This window comes from Bubalus bubalis, chromosome X (genome assembly GCF_019923935.1).
Source record: "Bubalus bubalis isolate 160015118507 breed Murrah chromosome X, NDDB_SH_1, whole genome shotgun sequence".
In the NCBI taxonomy this organism is placed as follows: domain Eukaryota; kingdom Metazoa; phylum Chordata; class Mammalia; order Artiodactyla; family Bovidae; genus Bubalus; species Bubalus bubalis.
Window position 1 is genome coordinate 34,052,229 of NC_059181.1, and position 20,562 is coordinate 34,072,790.

General features: G+C 37.9%; 1 pseudogene; it reads right to left on the reverse strand.

Annotated features, from left to right (window-relative positions):
- Positions 1–619: 619 nt before the first annotated feature.
- Positions 620–20,562, reverse strand: part of LOC102403131 — a 54,541-nt pseudogene continuing 34,598 nt past the window's right edge.

Genomic DNA, 20,562 nt, shown 5'->3' on the forward strand with positions numbered 1-20,562 from the left:
AGTATACTGTATTGGTGTTTTTCTTTCTGGCTTACTTCACTCTGTATAATAGGCTCCAGTTTCATCCACCTCATTAGAACTGATTCAAATGTATTCATTTTAATGGCTGAGTAATACTCCATTGTGTATATGTACCACAGCTTTCTTATCCATTCGTCTGCTGATGGACATCTAGGTTGCTTCCATGTCCTGGCTATTATAAACAGTGATGCGATGAACATTGGGGTACATGTGTCTCTTTCAATTCTGGTTTCCTCAGTGTGTATGCCCAGCAGTGGGATTGCTGGGTCATATGACAGTTTTATTTCCAGTATTTTAAGGAATCTCCACACTGTTCTCCATAGTGGCTGTACTAGTTTGCATTCCCACCAACAGTGTAAGAGGGTTCCCTTTTCTCCACACCTTCTCCAGCATTTATTGCTTGTAGACTTTTGGATAGCAGCCATTCTGACTGGCAAGGGGGGCGGTCCTCTACTATAATGTCCATTTAAATGTGGGAAATTAGTAATATGAAGTTAGAATGTATAGATTTACTTACTTTTGTAGAAATGTTCTTTTCTGTCAACTTTATATTTCCATTTTTTGTTTAAGAGCTTGGTAGGGAACAGCTTGAGACCAGTCAGTTATCATATTCAGCACGGAAATGCTGAATAGGCACAGAAGGCGCTGCCTGCCCTCAGGCTAATCTGCAACCTTGACTTTAGTAGCAGTAAACTCTGGAACTCAATAGGTCCATTCACCTTCAAGTTCCTCCTCAGTCACAGTCTTTCCAGCAGCGGCCCACTCTTTGTTTTCAATCTTCTCAGGATCTCTGTGGAAGTAGAGGTTAGGCGCAACCTCCTGTGAGTTCACACAGGGAAACGTGCTGTGCATGCGCAGAATCTCCGGGTCCAGCAGCCACTGCGTCAGCCCCAACTGAAGATGTTCCCTTGTCGCTGAATGGGGCGGCAATGTCTACATAGCCTAGAGGAGAATCTGTGTTACACAGAACAATAGTAGACAAGTTAACTTAAGACGCCTCTGGGAGAGGCAGATGGTCAGTCCTGGGATCTGTAACCACGAGAAGTCGAGGCTCCTGGAAAGCTGCCTGGATCTGGTTAGTGAAGTTTCCAGAACTGAAGTGGCCAGCAATAGAGGTGGCCTGAGTATCAGCTACAGATTTCAGTGCGTCCCACTGGCCAGTATTCCTGAAGGAGAAGATGCCAATATCAGATGGATTTTCAGTGGCAACCATGGCATGAGCTGCTGGCAGAAACTTCTCCCAGGGTCTTTCACACTTAAGATGTAGATGCTACCACTTTCCTTTTTGTAGATATAATGTTCCATTTGAAAGTCAAGGTTAGTGCCACCTGAGTAGGTTCCTGTGGCAAGGAATTTAGGTACAGCCTCCTCCTTCTTGTGCACTACCGCCAGGCAAGGGCTTCAAACATTGTGAATGCTCGCCTTTCTGACAGAAACTGAAGATGATACCGTTTGGACTCCTCTTTGCATAGTGTGGAAAGGTAGAATTTATTTTTCTCCTTGTAAGATAAACAAAATACGTGTGTTTTTAAATCTCCACTGAAATGCCCTAAAAGCTGTGACAATCCAGTAGAAAATGCAAATCTACCACCAAGATATAGTTTCCAAATATTATTTTCCACTTATAAAAATTACCAGGGTTTTTTAAAATATATGTTACCAGAAATATTCAAGGTGAGCCTGATCATCTTGTCACTTCTGAAATCCTGTACCTAGACTTCCTCATAGACCATGAAAAGACACAAGAGACAACTTGAAGGGATTCTCATTAGCCAAACATAGGACCATTTGAGCTTCAAATAGAATGAATATTGAAATACAGCAAATCTAATGAGTTGGCTAAAAAATGTGTTCAGGCTTTTCCAAATGATGGTATGAGAAAACCCAAATGAACTTTTTCGCCAACCCAGCGTTAAAATTGATAATTATACTTAATATCCTACTTATTCTTAATCCCTCATTTTTCATCTGTTGAGATCCTACTTAGGCAACCAGCTCATTATTCAAGGAAATTCATACATAAGGTAAAATAATCAATAGGAATTGCATAGCAGTACTTATAAAATATTCACACTGAAGCAATTGGACATCTAGATTTAACTGTTATGTGAAATTTTGAAAACGGGGGGATAAATGAGAATTTCAAAATCAATATAAACAGAATAGTATATGAACAATAGGATAAACCAAATATAGAAGTTAGGAGATAATAAATGTAAGATCTGGAAATTTTTGCAATTCAAGACAAATGAAAAATAAAGAGAATCAGCAAGACAAAAGTTGATTATTTTAAAAAGATAACACACAAATGTTGGCAAATTTAAGAAGAATAGCAGTACATATAAACAATATGAGGGAAGAAAAAGGAGAAAAGACATAAGTAGAGATAATACTCAGATTACCTAGAGAGAACAAGAAAAACTTTATGATAAGAACCTTGAATATTTAGACAAAATATTCAATTTACTAGAAACTGAGTTTTAATAATTGACTCAAAAACATTGTCTTTTAACAAATACATTGAACCAGTATTTTAAAATGTAAAATAACAAATACCAGGCCTAAGGTTTTCAGGAAAATTCTGTCAATTACAAAGAGAAGATAAATATAATCTTAAAAACACATTTCCAGAGAAGAGAGAGGAAAAAAAAATTACTCCACAATTCACTTAATGATGCAAATATAACCTCAACATCAAAATCCGACCATAGCAGGCTAACAAAAAGAAATTAGACACAAAAGCACTTACTAACATAAAGATCTTAGATAAAATGTTAACAAATTTATCCCAGCAGTATGTAAGAAGCATAATCTTGGACTCTTTTGTTGACTATTTGCTCCATTTCTTCTAAGGGATTCTTGCCCACAGTAGTAGATATAACGGTCATCTGAGTTAAATTCACCCATTCCAGTCCATTTTAGTTCACTGATTCCTAAAATGTCTATGTTCACTCTTGCCATCTCCTGTTAGACCACTTCCAATTTGCCTTGATTCATGGACCTAACATTCCAGGTTCCTATGCAATATTGCTCTTTACAGCATCGGACTTTATTTCTATCACCTGTCACATCCAGAATTGGATGTTATTTTTGCTTTGGCTCCATCTCTTCATTCTTTCTGGTATTATTTCTGCACTGATCTCCAGTAGCATATTGGGTACCTACTGACCTGGAGAGTTCATCTTTTAGTGTCCTATCTTTTTGCCTTTTCATACTGCTCATGGGATTCTCAAGGCAAGAATACTGAAGTGGTTTGCCATTCCCTTCTCCAGTGGACCACGTTTTGTCAGAACTCTCCTCCATGACCTGTCTGTCTTGGGTGGCCCTACACGGCATGGCTCATAGTTTCATTGAATTAGATAAGGCTGTGGTCCAGGTGATCAGATTGGTTAGTTTTCTGTGATTATGGTTTTCATTCTGTCTTCCCTCTGATGGAGGAGAATAAGAGGCTTCCTGATGGGAGAGACTGACTGAAGGGGAAATTGGTCTTGTTCTGATGGGCAGGGCCATGCTCAGTAAATCTTTAATCCAATTTTCTGTTGATGGACTCATTTGAAAAGACCCTGATGCTGAGAAAGATTGAAGGAGGGAGGAGAAGCATATGACAGAGGATGAGATTGTTGGATGGCATCACTGACTCAAAGAACATGAGTTTGAGTAAACTCTGGGAGCTGGTGTTGGACAGCGAGGCCTGGTGTGCTACAGTCCATGGGGTCACAAACAGCCAGAAACAACTGAGCGACTAAACTGAACTAAATAAGCATAATACATCGTGACCAGTGGGCTGTTTAGAACTTTTCAAGATCGAGTTGTGTTTGCCTAACAGTACACTTAACTGTCATGTTGAGAAAAGACTGACATGTGAGAAGAGGCAGAAGGTGGGAAATAGTTAGGAGCAGTGTTGCCAGATAAAATTTTGATTGGCTAAATCTGGCAACTCTAGCTAAGAGGTTATTGAAGTAATTGAAATGAGATATGTTGTTGGCTTGTACCAGGATGGTGGCAAGGCAGATGGTGTGCAGTGATCAGATTCTGGAAAAATTTTAATGTCAAATTCAATAGGCTTTGATAGACTGGATATGGATTATTTTCCATCTTTCTATCATCACTTGCCCAGCACCGTGCTAGGCCATTATCGTCCTTTACTGCAGTTCTGAAACAGCCTCCTAATTGCTCTGTTGCCCCAGTCCTGTCTTTCTACAGTTCCAATTTCCAATTTAAATAGTATTTTGAAAAATAGAAATATGATTATTCACTAAGTCCCTTCAATGACTAACTTTTGCCTTTTGGATGTCTGACTCCTAGAAATCAATAACTATCACTCCAAAAGGCTATCACTTCCACTATGCAATCTCCACCTTCTGTCTGACTGAGTCCTATTCATTCATTCTCCAGTTCTTAACCTAAATGCGGCATTCTCAAGAAGACCATCACACAGAAAGGTTTTGTTCCATTACCATTGGTTCCCATAGAATTCTGGTTTCTCCTACCTTCAGGATGAATGCTACCATTCATCAAGCTACATTATAATATTTATTTAACTGGATGTTTTATCAACTGTTTTGTAATTTGGAGAGGAGGGAATTATAAGTATTTTACTTTTTATCATATCCTTAGAACTTGAAGAATGTTTGACACAGAATACATAGTAAATAAATATTTCAGATGAATTGTTAATAAATTAGCTAATTAAGTATTTGCATTTCATATTTGCACAAGGATTATTGAGATCTCCAAGAAAACAAATGGTATGCTTCATAACAGCACACCAAATGGTGTTCATTATTATATTTGCTAAAAATAACTTCATAGAATGAGTTTTTCTTTTACTTAAAGCATAAATATATATATATATATATACATATACATATATGTCTTGCTGTTGCTAAGTTGTGTTTGATTCTTTATGACCCCATAGATTGTAGTCCACCAAGTTCCTCTGTCCATGGGATTTCCCAGGCAAGACCCATGTCTCCAGCATTGGCAGGCAGATTCTTTACCACTGAGCCACCAGGAAAGCCCAAATATATGTATATATATATATATATATATATATACACACACACACATATATATACACACACATATATATATTATATATATATATACACATCAGTTCAGTTCAGTCGCTCAGTCGTGTCCAACTCTTTGCGACCCCGTGAATTGCAGTACGCCAGGCCTCCGTGTCCATCATCAGCTCCCGGAGTTCACTCAAACTCATGTCCGTCAAGTCAGTGACGCCATCCAGCCATCTCATCCTCTGTCGTCCCTTTCTCCTCCTGCCCCCAATCCCTCCCAGCATCAGAGTCTTTTCCAATGAGTCAACTCTTCGCATGAGGTGGCCAAAGTACTGGAGTTTCAGCTTGAGCATCATTCCTTCCAAAGAACACCCAGGACTGATCTCTTTTAGAATTGACGGGTTGGGTCTTCTTGCAGTCCAAGGGACTCTCAAGAGTCTTCTCCAACACCACAGTTCAAAAGCATCAATTCTTCGGCGCTCACCTTTCTTCACAGTCCAACTCTCATATCCATACATGACTACTGGAAAAACCATAGCCTTCATTAGACAGACCTTTGTTGGCAAAGTAATGTCTCTGCTTTTGAATATGCTATCTAGGTTGGTCATAACTTTCCTTCCAAGGAGTAAGCGTCTTTTAATTTCATGGCTGCAATCAACATCTGCAGTGATTTTGGAGCCCAAAAAAGTAAAGTCTGACAGTTTCCACTGTTTCACCATCTATTTCCCATGAAGTGATGGGACCATATGCCATGATCTTCATTTTCTGAATGTTGAGCTTTAAACCAACTTTTTCACTCTCCACTTTCACTTTTATCAAGAGGCTTTTTAATTCCTCTTCACTTTCTGCCATAAGGTTGGTGTCATCTGCATATCTGATACTTCTCCCAGCAATCTTGATTCCAGCTTGTGCTTCTTCCAGCCCAGCATTTCTCATGATGTACTCTGCATAGAAGTTAAATAAGCAGGGTGACAATATACAGCCTTGACGTATTCCTTTTCCTATCTGGTATCAGTCTGTTGTTCCATGTCCAGTTCTAACTGTTGCTTCCTGACCTGCATATAGGTTTCTCAAGAGGCTGGTCAGGTGGTCTGGTATGCCCATCTCTTTCAGAATTTTCCACAGTTTATTGTGATCCACACAGTCAAAGGCTTTGGCATAGTCAATAAAGCAGAAATAGATGTTTTCCTGGAACTCTCTTCCTTTTTCCATGATCCAGAGGATGTTGGCCATTTGATCTCTGGTTCCTCTGCCTTTTCTAAAACCAGCTTGAACATCTGGAAGTTCACCATTCACTTATTGCTGAAGCCTGGCTTGGAGAATTTTGAGCATTACTTTACTAGTGTGTGAGATGAGTGCAATTGTGCGGTAGTTTGAGCATTCTTTGGCATTGCCTTTCTTTGGGATTGGAATAAAAACTGACCTTTTCCAGTCCTCTGGACACTGCTGAGTTTTCCAAATTTGCTGGCATATTGAGTGCAGCCCTTTCACAGCATCATCTTTCAGGACTTGAAATAGCTCCACTGGAATTCCATCACCTCCACTAGCTTTGTTCGTAGTGATTTCTAAGGCCCATTTGACTTCACATTCCAGGATGTCTGGCTCTAGGTCAGTGATCACACCATCATGATTATCTGGGTCATGAAGATCTTTTTTGTACAGTTCTTCTGTGTATTCTTGCCGCCTCTTCTTAATATCTTCTGCTTCTGTTAGGTCCATACCATTTCTGTCCTTATTAAGCCCATCTTTGCATGAAATGTTCCCTTCGTATCTCTAATTTTCTTGAAGAGATCTCTAGTCTTTCCCACTCTGTTATTTTCCTCTATTTCTTTGCACTGATTGCTGAGGAAGGCTTTCTTATCTCTCCTTGCTATTCTTTGGAACTCTGCATTCAGATGCTTATATCTTTCCTTTTCTCATTTGCTTTTCACTTCTCTTCTTTTCACAGCTATTTGTAAGGCCTCCCCAGACAGCCATTTTGCTTTTTTGCATTTGTTTTCCATGGGGATGGTCTTGATCCCTGTCTCCAGTAGAATGTCACGAACCTCCGTCCATAGTTCATCAGGCACTCTATCTATCAGATCTAGTCCCTTAAATCTACTTCTCACTTCCACTGTATAATCATAAGGGATTTGATTTAGGTCATACCTGAATGGTCTGGTGGTTTTCCCCACTTTTTTCAATTTAAGTCTAAATTTAGCAATAAGGAGTTAATGATCTGAGCCACAGTCAGCTCCTGGTCTTGTTTTTGCTGACTGTATAGAGCTTGTCCATCTTTGGCTGCAAAGAATATAATCAATCTGATTTCAGTGTTGACCATCTGGTGATGTCCATGTGTACAGTCTTCTCTTGTGTTGTTGGAAGAGGGTGTTTGCTATGACTAGTGCATTCTCTTGGCAAAACTCTATTAGCCTTTGCCCTGCTTCATTCTGTATTCCAAGGCCAAATTTGCCTGTTAGCCCAGGTGTTTCTTGACTTCCTACTTTTGCATTCCAGTTTGCTATAATGAAAAGGACATCTTTTTTGGGTGCTAGTTCTAAAAGGTCTTGTAGGTCTTAATAAAACTGTTCAACCTCAGCTTCTTCAGTGTTACTGGTTGGGACATAGACTTGGATTACTGTGATATTGAATGGTTTTCCTTGGAAATGAACAGAGATCATTCTGTCGTTTTTGAGATTGCATCCAAGTACTGCATTTTGGACTCTTTGACCATGATGGCTACTCCATTTCTTCTGAGGGATTCCTGCCCACAGTAGTAGATATAATGGTCACCTGAGTTAAATTCACCCATTCCAGTCCATTTTAGTTTCCTGATTCCTAGAATGTTGACGTTCGCTCTTGCCATCTCTTGTTTGACCACTTGCAATTTGCCTTGATTCATGGACCTAACATTCCAGGTTCCTATGCAATATTGCTCTTTACAGCATTGGACCTTGCTTCTATCACCAGTCACATCCACAACTGGGTATTGTTTTTGCTTTGGCTCCATCCCTTCATTCTTTCTGGAGTTATTTCTCTACTGATCTCCAGTAGCATATTGGGCACCTACTGACTTGGGGAGTTCTGCTTTCAGTATCCTATCATTTTGCCTTTTCATACTGTTCATGGGGTTCTCAAGGCAATAATACTGAAGTGGTTTGCCATTTCTTCTCCAGTGGACCACATTCTGTCAGACCTCTCCACCATGACCCGCCTGTCTTGGGTGGCCCCACAAGGCATGGCTTAGTTTCATTGAGTTAGATAAGGCTGTGGTCTGTGTGATTAGACTGACTAGTTTTCTGTGATTATGGTATCAGTGTGTCTGCCCTCTGATGCCCTCTCGCAACACCTACCGTCTTACTTGGGTTTCTCTTACCTTGGATGTTGGGTATCTCTTCACGGCTGCTCCAGCAAAGCACGGCCACTGCTCCTTACCTTGGATGAAAGGTATTTTGTACGGCTGCCCTTCCTGACCTTGAACGTGGAGTAGCTCCTCTTGGCCCTCCTGCGCCCGTGTAGCCACCGCTCCTTGGACATGGGGTTGCTCCTCTCGGCCGCTGCCCCTGACCTTGGGCGTGGGGTAGCTCCTCTTGGCTACCACCCCAACCTCGGATGTGGGGTAGCTCCTCTCGGCCACGCTTTTGCAAGGTCCATCGCATATGCATACATAAATATAAACTTAATTAAAACAGTGCACATATTGACATTTTACTTTAAAAATAATTACTTCAATCCTGGAGTAACTAGAACTTCATTTGTACAATGTGAAAATGAAGCGAATGTTTCTTTCTACATATTTTATTCCACTGCTTATCAATATGATAACTGAAAAGAATAGACACATTAGAGAACATTTCTTTCTCATTCTGTAAGCAATAGTGAAAATAATGAATGACTCTAAAATGGAAGTCAATGAGATCTAAGAATTATTTTTAAAAGGAGAGAGCATATTTGAAACTTTAGGGAAGGATTAATAATCTAAGTATGTCATTGATAAAATAAACTTCACAAAATAAAGAACTAATAACAAACTAGAAATATTGTGTATTCGTGGCCTTTTTAAAAGTAGTTTCTTTTCTGGTTTTAGCTAGGATTTGACCCAGCATTAATTGCATACTATCTACCAGACATACTCATGTGGAAAACCTAGTACACAGTCCCCAGTGCCCAGAAAAATGCCTTTTCTTTTCCTTTGTAAAAATGAACTAGACTTCTTGAATAAAAGCTGATCCTGTGGCCTGGAACATAGTATGGCTGCCCAAAAGTGAGGAGGATTTCAGAGATGGCTTGGCTAGCACAAGGACAAATGAGCTCATTTTAAAAAGGATTCTCATGATCTAAGTTTTGACAATATATACATAACAGAGGAAATACTACTGTAATTATTTGAAACAAGTCTAGTCTGTGAATGCATAACTCTTTAGTTATAATCATAAAAGGAAAGTTTAGTATGAAGTTTAAAAACAAGAACATTATAATGTAAGTGAAAGCTGATATCAATCAGTTCGGTTCAGTTCAGTCTAGTCGCTCAGTCATGTCCAACTCTTTGTGACACCATGGACTGCAGCACGCCAGGCTTCCTTGTCCATCACCAACTCCTGGAGCCTACTCAAACTCATGTCCATCGAGTCAGAGATGCCATCCAACCATCTCATCTTCTGTCATCCCCTTCTCCTCTTGCCTTCAATCTTTTACACGATCAGGGTCTTTTCTAATGAGTCAGTTCTTCACATCAGGTGGCCAAAGTATTGGACTTTCAGCTTTAGCATCAGTCCTTCCAATGAATATCCAGGACTGATCTCCTTTAGGATTGACTGGTTAGATCTCCTTACAGGCCAAGAGACTCTCAAGAGTCTTCTCCAACACCGCAGTTCAAAAACATCAATTCTTTAGCACTCAGCTTTCTTTATAGTCCAACTCTCAAATTTATAGTCTAAAGTCTCAACTTTATAGTCCACATCCATACATGACTACTGGAAAAACCATAGGCTTGACTAGACGGACTTTTGTTGGCAAAGTAATGTCTCTGCTTTTTATATGCTGTCTAGGTTGATCATAGCTTTTCTTCCAAGAAGCAAGTGTCTTCTAATTTCACAGCCCTAGTCACCATCTGCAGTGATTTTGGAGCCCAAGAAAATTAATTCTATAACTGTTTCCATTGTTTCCCCATCTATTTGCCATGAAGTGATGGGACTAGATGCCATGATTTTAGTTTTCTGAATGTTGAATTTTAAGTGAACTTTTTCACTCTCCTCTTTCACTTTCATCAAGAGGCTCTTTAGTTCTTCACTTTCTGCCATGAGTGTGGTGTCATCTGCGTATCTGAGGTTATTGATATTTCTCCCAGATGTCTTGATTCCAGCTTGTGCTTCATCCAGCCTGGCATTTCTCATGATGTACTCTGCATATAAGTTAAATAAGCACGGTGACAATATACAGCCTTGATGTACTCCTTTCCTATTTGGAACAAGTCTGTTGTTCCATGTCCAGTTCTAACTGTTGCTTCTTGACCTGCATACAGATTTCTCAGGAGGCAGGTCAGATGGTCTGGTATTCCCATCTCTTGAAGAATTTTCCTCAGTTTATTGTGATCCACACAGTCAAAGAATTTGGCATAGTCAATAAAGCAAAAGTAGATGTTTTTCTGGAACTCTCTTGCTTTTTCGATGATCCAGTGGATGTTGGCCATTTGATCTCTGGTTCCTTTACCTTTTCTAAAACCAATTTGAACATCTGGAAGTTCATGGTTCATGTACTGTTGAAGCCTGGCTTGGAGAATTTTGAGCATTACTTTGGTAGTGTTTGAGATGAGTACAATTGTGCAGTAGTTTGAACATTCTTTGGCATTGCCTTTCTTTGAATTGGAATGAAAACTGACCTTTTCCAGTCCTGTGGCCACTGCTGAGTTTTCCAGATTTGCTGGTATATTGAGTGCACCACTTTGCCAGCATCATCTTTTAGGAATTGATTGCTGATATCAATAAATTTTATTTAATTGGTTAATTTAAATGATAAGGGAATGTAATGTGTATAAAATCCATTTTCTGTTAAGAAATTATCTTTTTATGAAGAATAAAGTTGTACCTTTCTAAATATTTGTTATGTTTAGGAAAATTAAGACCCTACAGAAACAAATTGATTATAATTGGTAATCTCCCACCCTATGTAGGAAGAAAGAAATTTCAAATGGTTTTTGCAAGATGAATCAGCTAAATATCATATTCTTCATTGACCAAATCCTGAACACTCTGAATGATGAAACTAAATATAACTAGATGATAATGTCTTACTTATCTACAATTTTGATTACAAATCAGATCAGTATACAATATTTAATAGGCAGCAAACTATAGAGTGTTGGACAAGTGAGAATGAAAAAAACTGGTTACTTTGGGAAAGCTCAGCAGCATATAGGATACCAAAATTTAAGAAAAAAGTCTCAAGTTTTGACATTACTTAAACCTTATAATTAAAATAAAGGGATTAGGAGCTACAATTTGAAGTACCTTAAAGAGCACAACTGTATCCCATACCCCATTCAAAAAGTAATTAGTTGATATCCAGAACCTACAACTTTGATTGGTTTTCTTGATATTTGGATTGTTTCCAATCTACGTACCAAGATGACCATAGCTGTGAACTTCTGAAGTCTGCTTGGTGAGACAGAATTACTCTGTTTCATTAGAACAACTTCCTTAAAGTAAAAAAGCGCCGTCAAAGATATATAAAGATTTTAAATATTTTAATATAATTTGCAAAATTTCATTCAGAAAGTCTGTAATGATATACACCATAAAAAGTTGTGTATGAGAGTAATTTTCCCATGTATGTGTATATCCAAGACAACTGGTTGTCTCCCCAATGTCTATTCTCTCATTCTTTACTAACAGCACATTTCATTCTAGATTTCAATATGCCAAGACCGAAACTAAATTTCCTAGTGTCCCTGTACCCAGAAGTGAACAACAAGGTGAAGCATAAATTAGGTAAGTCTTCTGGATATCCTCTATCCTTAACAAGACTTGATGTTAGGGATATAGCAGCAATCTTGGAACCAGAGAACTTGATAACCAAAATCACTTGCTAAGGATGATGATAATTTTGAGAATGAATCCTTTTTTATTTCCTCTTTGGATCCTATCTCCCAGTTATGCATTCTAGAAATGCATTAAGTTCAAGCACCATACAAAGTTTGGCCCACCTTTTTATCCTCAATGCCTAGCATACTGTCTTTTTATAATAATGGTACTACAGAGAGCTATCACTAAATATTTGATGAATAAATTAATAAATATAATAATTCATATTTTTACTCACTAGAATATATCTTCCAGTGTTTCTTGTGAAAGAACATGGTGATTCACTTTCTCTGCCCTACATGCCACCTATGTATGTTGACAGACTATCTGGAATATAAATTTTTTTTTTTACTTCTTTTTTTTCTCAAAATATTGTAGATTTTACTCTATTCTCTTCTTCATTTGTTATTGCAAATGTTCCAAAGTCTTTTTTTTTAATTCCCTGGAGTAAAATTTTCATTTTCTGCTTTTTGATTGTAGAATTATTGATTTTTCATGAAATGTCTCACAAATTCACTAGGATGAGATATTTTTCTTGGTAAACACTTCATCTTATAAGTCAAACCTTTCTTCAGTTGTGTGATATTTTACTAAATTAAATCTTATATTGCTTTTCTTTCATTATCTTTTGGTTTTGATCTCCTCCTTAGGAAGATAAACTTTTTCATTCTATCTTCCCCATGTCTTATCTTATAGTTTTAATTGTCATACTCTCTTTTCTGTTTTTCTGCATTCAGAGAAAGTATCCTTGGTTTGCCTTCCATATGATGGATTCAGCTTCCCCACACCATCACTATACTTCACTGTTTCTAAGGCTGAATTTCAATCTGCAATATTAAACCCTTTGCCATGTTTTCTTGTCTCACTGCACTCTATTCATTTCTTTCTGACTTTAAAATCAACTCAAATTTTGATTATGGGTTCTTGTATTTTCATCATAGACAAGAGCGTATCAGTGTCTTAAAATTAATTTCACTTCACGTGGTACATTTTTGTCCAAAAAAAAAAGAGTTTTCTTTATTTCATTTTTGTGGTTGTTGTTGCAACTTGTGATATGCATGAAATAGAAGATATAAAACTTTGGTGTTATGTCAGTATCAAGTCTAAATCAGTGAATTCTCCTTTCTCATAATAACCTTGCTATTGGAATTATTTTCTTAATTTGCAAAACAAAGAGATAGCTAATTAGCCCATTCTATAGCTGGTACATAATATTTATTATTATTGTTACTATTTTGTAATTGTATCTGTTTTATGTAAGTTTTCTGGTCTAAAGGATATCTTGGTTTCACTACCTGGTTATATGCCTACTAGAAAGAGATTTTCTGAATGTCATCAGAAACTCTTTTCTTTCACTAGCAGAGATGGTAAATAAAGAACTATTGTGTATTCTCCAAAGGACAATATTCTCACAGCTCTCTCAGCTCAGACAGGCTGATTATGGAACGAGAAACATGGATAAGGTGGATTGGGAGGACAGATGATGCAATCCTTCCTTTTTTTTCCAGTGGGAAAGTGAAGGTATTTAATAAACACATGAGTGAAAATTTTGTGGTCCCTTCTTCCAGCCATATCTCTGTTGTCCACACCAACATCCTGCCTCATGACCTCACTTACACTTCAGTAAATAGAAATACTTCTTTAAGCTTTGCAGACTGAAGATTCCTAGTTTCCAATGCTGTTAAAAGTTTGAAACTTTTGGGAGGATTTTGATGTGTATTCCAATGGTCAAAACCAAATAGTAGTTATAATATTACGTGCCATCATAGCCTGAAAATCCCTACATAATATCTACAATGTTCTTAAGGGTAAAATTATTACAGGTCCCAAAGACTAACTGACCAAGACTCTTCTTGTACACAAATAAATGGAATGTTTAGATCATCTATCAGTATTCTATTTTTTTTATACTTCCAATTAAATTTTAAGCTCCAATAATATATTATGTTTATATTTATAGTCCAAAATATCCACTAGAATGTTAACATATATTACAGATGAAAAATATATATTCATAGGCAATGTCAGATATTTTTGTTTCCTTTATTCAACTGTACACTGAATAGTTTAGTTAGCATTTATGGGAAAATAAATATGTTTGATCAATCTGAATAGTTGGTAGTGAAGTAATACTACCTAATAACTTATTTTCACACTGGTGATTTCTTATTTGAATTCACTACATAAAAGGCAAAGCCTCCCAGAAGTTAGAATTTAGTTTTTGCAGGTATTTAATTATTCTTCAGCACTAACAGCCTTTGATTGTATCTTTCTCAATAGGAGAAAATGTAGTCATTCTCCTACCAATGTAGTCACAGTACATGTCCTAAAATAAAACTCCTATTGCTAGAATAATTAACATAAGTGTATGTAACAAGTCTGTGGGAATTATTTAATGTCACAATTCATACTTGTTCACTGATTTAAAGTAGAAAAAGTATTTCTATTTCCAACATATTTTGTTTTCTGAAGGGTTTTCGTAGAATAGGTACATGAATAATATTTTAACAACCTTTTCAGAGTTTTTAAAATTGAATTATTAGTTAAATATAGATTATATTTATTTTAATGTATGCTTTCTATGATTAATAACAGAATTTAAGAGGACCTGTAAAATATATAAGAAAAGTACTAAAATGGAAAGAAAAATCTTTATAAATTATTGAATTTATAAGAAGTAATGGAATAGTGACCTGGGGTAACAGTTTCTGTCATTTACTAGACATTAAATTTTGCTAAAGCAAAATAAAAGGAGAAAATTATATGAATTTTATTAGCCAATAGAAGAAAAATTCAAGTGAAAGTTGCTTTGACCTGTTTTAAAATATTCTTATATTATCATAGTGTTACATGAACTTAGAGAAGGTCCATTCACTTATTCCCTTCATTTCATTCATTTAACATATATTTATTGAGCACTGACTGTGCACTAGGCACATATAATAACTGGCAGGTTACAGCAGGAAAAATTACAGACAAAAATCTCTGACTTCATGAAACTTATACTTCAGTAAGAGAAAGAGAAAATTAACAAGTAAAAAGGTGAGATATATAATATGTTATATGTTGATAATTGCTAAGAAGGAAAGTAAAAGGACTGTAGGTTGGGATGCGAGGAGTGTGATTATTCAAATTAAGATAGCAAATGACCTTATTCTCACCCACATAAAATGACAAAATACCTTCTCACATCCATTTAATTTTGCCTGCATACAAGGTCAGCATGTTTCTTACAAATAACTTTGAATTAGTTCAACAGCCTTAGCAAAAAATTGATGAGGACCTCAGAGTCCCATATTATAGAATATGGTATATATACTTTATACAGGAAATTTATAAGTACAAGTGTATTTAGTGATATACCCTGGCCAGAGGATAATTTCAGTATTGCTGTTGTAGGGGAAAAAAAAATTCTGATTTTGTGCAGCACCATTTCCCAGCGGCCTTCCAGGTTTGAGTCAGCTGCTAAATGCCACACTGGCATGATTAGTATTTACCATATGAACTTTTAAAATTATCTACCAACAACAAGTTTGGTTTTGGCAGACTTACTATTATTCTGCCATTTCTGAAAGCAATTGGAAAATAGGGTCAGTTATTTCTAGAGACAATTGCTGGTTCACGACATTAAAACCATTTAATCTGTGTTGAGATTACTTGCATCCTGTTTCCCATCACAGAAGAATACATACCTAATTAATCTAAAGTCTGCACCAGAAAGCTTAAATATGTCAAACTAAAAAGAGGCTAAAATCTAGCCTTATTTTCTATTCTATAATGCAACTTTATATGATTACCTGTATGAATTCTTATCTTTATATTAAAATGCAGGCTTTTGTAAACATGAATACCTTATATGGGTCAAATTATTAAATTTCAAAAGTTTTAATTGACTTATACCATTCAGGTATGACCTAAATTAAATCCCTTATGACTATACAGGGAAGTGAGAAATAGATTTAAGGGGCTAGATCTGATAGACAGAGTGCCTGATGAACTATGGACGGAGGTTCGTGACATTGTACAGGAGACAGGGAGCAAGACCATCCCCAAGAAAAAGAAATGCAAAAAAGCAATATGGCTGTGTGAGGAGGCCTTACAAATAGCTGTAAAAAGAAGAGAAGTGAAAAGCAAAGAAGAAAAGAAAAGATATACCCATTTGAATGTAGAGTTCCAAAGAATAGCAATGAGAGATAAGAAAGCCTTCCTCAGGGATCAATGCAAAGAAATGGAGGAAAACAATAGAATGGGAAAGACTAGAGGTGTCTTCAAGAAAATTAGAGATACCAAGGGAATATTTCATGCAAAGATGGGCTTGATAAAGGACAGAAATGGTATGGACCTAACAGAAGCAGAAGATATTAAGAAGAGGTGGCAAGAATACACAGAAGAACTGTACAATAAAGATATTCACAACCCAGATAATCACAAAGGTGTGATCACTCACACTCACCTAGAGCCAGACTCCTGGAATGTGAAGTCAGGTGGGCCTTAGGAAGCATCACTACAAACAAAACTAGTGGAGGTGATGGAATTCCAGTTGAGCTATTTCAAATCCTGAAAGATCATGCTGTGAAAGTGCTGCACTCAGTATGCCAGCAAATTTGGAGAACTCAACAGGTGGCCACAAGACTGGAAAAGGTCAGTTTTCATTCCAATCCCAAAGAAAGGCAATGCCAAAGAATGCTCAAACTACCGCACAATTGCACGCATCTCACACGCTAGTAAAGTAATGTTCAAAATTCTCCAAGCCAGGCTTCAGCAATACGTGAACCATGAACTTGCAGATGTTCAAGCTGGTTTTAGAAAAGGCAGAGGAACCAGAGATCAAATGGCCAACATCCACTGGATCATCGAAAAAGCAAGAGAGTTCCAGAAAAACATCTATTTCTGCTTTATTGACTATGCCAAAGCCTTTGACTGTGTGGATCACAATAAGCTGTGGAAAATTCTAAAAGAGGTGGGAATACCAGACCACCTGATCTGCATCTTGAGAAACCTGTATGCAGGTCAAGAAGCAACAATTAGAACTGGACATGGAACAACAGACTAGTTCCAAATAGGAAAAGAAGTACGTCAAGGCTGTATATTGTCACCCTGATTATTTAACTTATATGCAGAGTACATCATGAGAAACACTGGGCTGGAAGAAGCACAAGCTGGAATCAAGATTTCCAGGAGAAATATCAATAACCTTAGATATGCAGATGACACCACCCTTATGGCAGAAAATAAAGAGGAACTAAAAAGCCTCTTGATGAAGGTGAAAGAGGAGAGTGAAAAAGTTGGCTTAAAACTCAACATTCAGAAAACTGTCGGGGTCCAGCCCCGGTGGATCCAGGGAATTCAAAGCGGGGACGGCGTCGGCGAGGATCAGGAAACAACTGCTTAATTAAACTTTAATTAAGGATATAAAGAGTAATAGAATAAGGATAGCTCAGTGAGGAAATTTAGTGGAGAAAAGAGGCTGAAATAAGGATAGCTCAGTGAGGAAATTCAGTGGAGAAAAGAGGCTGAATAATTCAGCCAGAAGGTGAGAGAAAGAATGACATGGAGAGACCAAGTTTTGGTGAACAAGGCCCGCACTTTATTTTCCAAAGTAGTTTTTATACCTTAAGTTATGCATAGAGGATAATGGGGGAAGGGGTAGAGTCATGCAGCAAGCCAGGCTTTCTTCCTGCAAACTTATCATATGCAAAAGCTTAGGTGATTTGCATCATCTTCTGGCCCGGAGGTCTGTTAACATTTTAAGACCCTTTCTTCAGAAAACTTATTTTTCTCTAAAGGCGATTGGTCAGGAGCCACCCTCCAAAAGCATTAGATAAAGTTGCATTCCTACAGAGCAAAGGTGTGGTGGGCTATAACAAGAAAAAGAATTAACTCAAGGGTCCCAGGTTACAAACATTAAAGCTACTACTTACACCAATTATATTAATCAATACACTGCCAGGGACACAGCAGGTAAGGGATATGGAGACTTAGCAGCAAACATTGGCCCAACAAGTGAAAAACCCTTCACCAATACAATTTCTAATCAATCTTTTAACTGCTCAAAGGAATCTATATTTAGACAGTTTAGAACATCTCATGCCTCTCACAGTTGGGAGGCTCTGAGCAATCACATGTGGCCGGAAAAACCTATTCAGGCAGGCTAGAGGACTTCCAAAGGAATTTGTAGGTTGAAACACTATCACACCCAGGAATTTTATTAACTGGAGCTGTAAGTTAACTCTTTTTTCAGAGAGAGGTAGTGGGGGACAGCCCGCCGTAAAGTCAGAGGTGTAGGTGAAAGCACAAAGCAGAAAGTAGGCAGACTCTGGTATTGGGGGGTAGATGCTCGAGAATTTCCAGGGGGACTCCTGAGGCTCCTTCCTGCCTTTGCGTATGTCGAGCCTCCTTCCTCATGACCTTTGTCATGGGTGGAGCTCCTCACGCTGGCTCCTGGCAGTGATAGAATTCCAGTTGAGCTATTCCAGATCCTGAAAGATGATGCTGTGGAAAGTGCTGCACTCAATATGCAATATGCAATATGCACTCAATATGCAATATGCCGGCTCCCGGCAGAAAACGAAGATCATGGCATCCGGTCCCATCACTTCATGGCGAATAGATGGGGAAACAGTGACAGACTTTATTTTTCTGGGCTCCAAAATCACTGCAGATGGTGACTGCAGCCATGAAATTAAAAGACGCTTACTCCTTGGAAGGAAAGTTATGACCAACCTAGACAACATATTAAAAAACAGAGATATTACTTTGCTAAAAACGTCCATCTAGTCAAGGCTATGGTTTTTCCAGTGGTTGTGTATGGATGTGAGAGTTGGACTATAAAGAAAGCTGAGTGATGAAGAATTGATGCTTTTGAACTGTGGTGTTGGAAAAGACTCTTGAGAGTCCCTTGGACTGCAAGGAGGTCCAACCAGTCCATTCTGTGGAGATCAGTCCTGGGTGTTCATTGGAGGGCCTAATGTTGAAGCTGAAACTCCAATACTTTGGCCACCTGATGTGAAGAACTGACTCATTGGAAAAGACCCTGATGTTGGGAAAGATTGAGGGCAGGAGGAGAAGGGGATGACAGAGGATGAGATGGTTAGATGGAATCACTGACACAATGGACATGGGTTTAGGTGGACTCCGGGAGTTGGTGATGTACAGGGAGGCCTGGCATGCTGCGGTTCATGGGGTCGAAAAGAGTCAGACACGACTGAGTGACTGAACTGAACTGAACTGAAATGACTTACAGAAACATAAAATAAACATATCTCAAAGATTTTATTCATTAATTGAAATGGAAACTAATAAGATGGTAAAATGGCTATAAAAGCATTTGATGAAACAGAGTTTTATGAAGTCTATCAAGGAAACCATCTAAAAAAGTTTAGAGTAGGATTGTTAGATCAGATATAAAACTCATTGTTGTCCTATGAATCAATTAAGCCAAAATCATCAGGGTTATCTTTTCTATCAGATAGAATTTACATATTAGTAAGCAACTTTATATTGTCTGAGTTCTGATAAAATAGTAAATAGCAAAGTCAAACATAGGTACATTCCCCTAGAGAATTAGATAATCCTGGGGGAAGTTATTAAACAATGTCTCAACATAGCATTGAAAAGACATATTAACCACCTGTTCCTACATTTTTCCAGTTTTAATAATTTTCTTAACAATTTCCCTGTCTTAGTTCAAGCTGGTGACTGAGTGGCTTAAACAACAAACACTTATTTCTCACAGTTTTTGAGGTTGTGGAGTCCAAGATCAGGGTGCCAAGCATGGTCAGATTCTGGTTGAGGACCCCTTCATGGTTTGCAGATGGCCATCTTCTTGCTGTGTCCTCATATGGCAGAGAGAAAAAGATCATCTCTCTCATGTCTCTTCTTATAAAGGCAGTAATCCCATTCATTAAGGTTCTACCTTCATGACCTAATTATATTCCAAAGGCCCCGTCTCCAAATAGCATCACATTGGGAATTGGGAGTTCAACTTTTGAATTTGGGGAAAACCCAAACTTTTAGTTCATAGCATTCTATGTTTTGGTCATAAATAAGTTTCAAATACTGATCAGAAAAATAGGCTGGCTTCATTGTAGCCTAGACAGAATATTTTTACAAATGCAGTAAGTGGTATTAAGTAACCATATAAGCTTCTTGATCATATAACATTTAACAGATACTGAGGCAAAACTATCAGCTTTTCTAAAATTGAAGTATAGTTGCTGTATAATACTATACAAGTTCAGTTCAGTTCAGTCGCTCAATCATGTCCGACTCTTTGCAACTCCATGAATTGCAGCACGCCAGGCCTCCCTGTCCATCACCAACTCCCGGAGTTCACTCAGACTCACGTCCATTGAGTCAATGATGCCATCCAGCCATCTCATCCTCTGTGGTCCCCTTCTCCTCCTGCCCCCAATCCCTCCCAGCATCAGAGTCTTTTCCAATGAGTCAACTCTTCGCATGAGGTG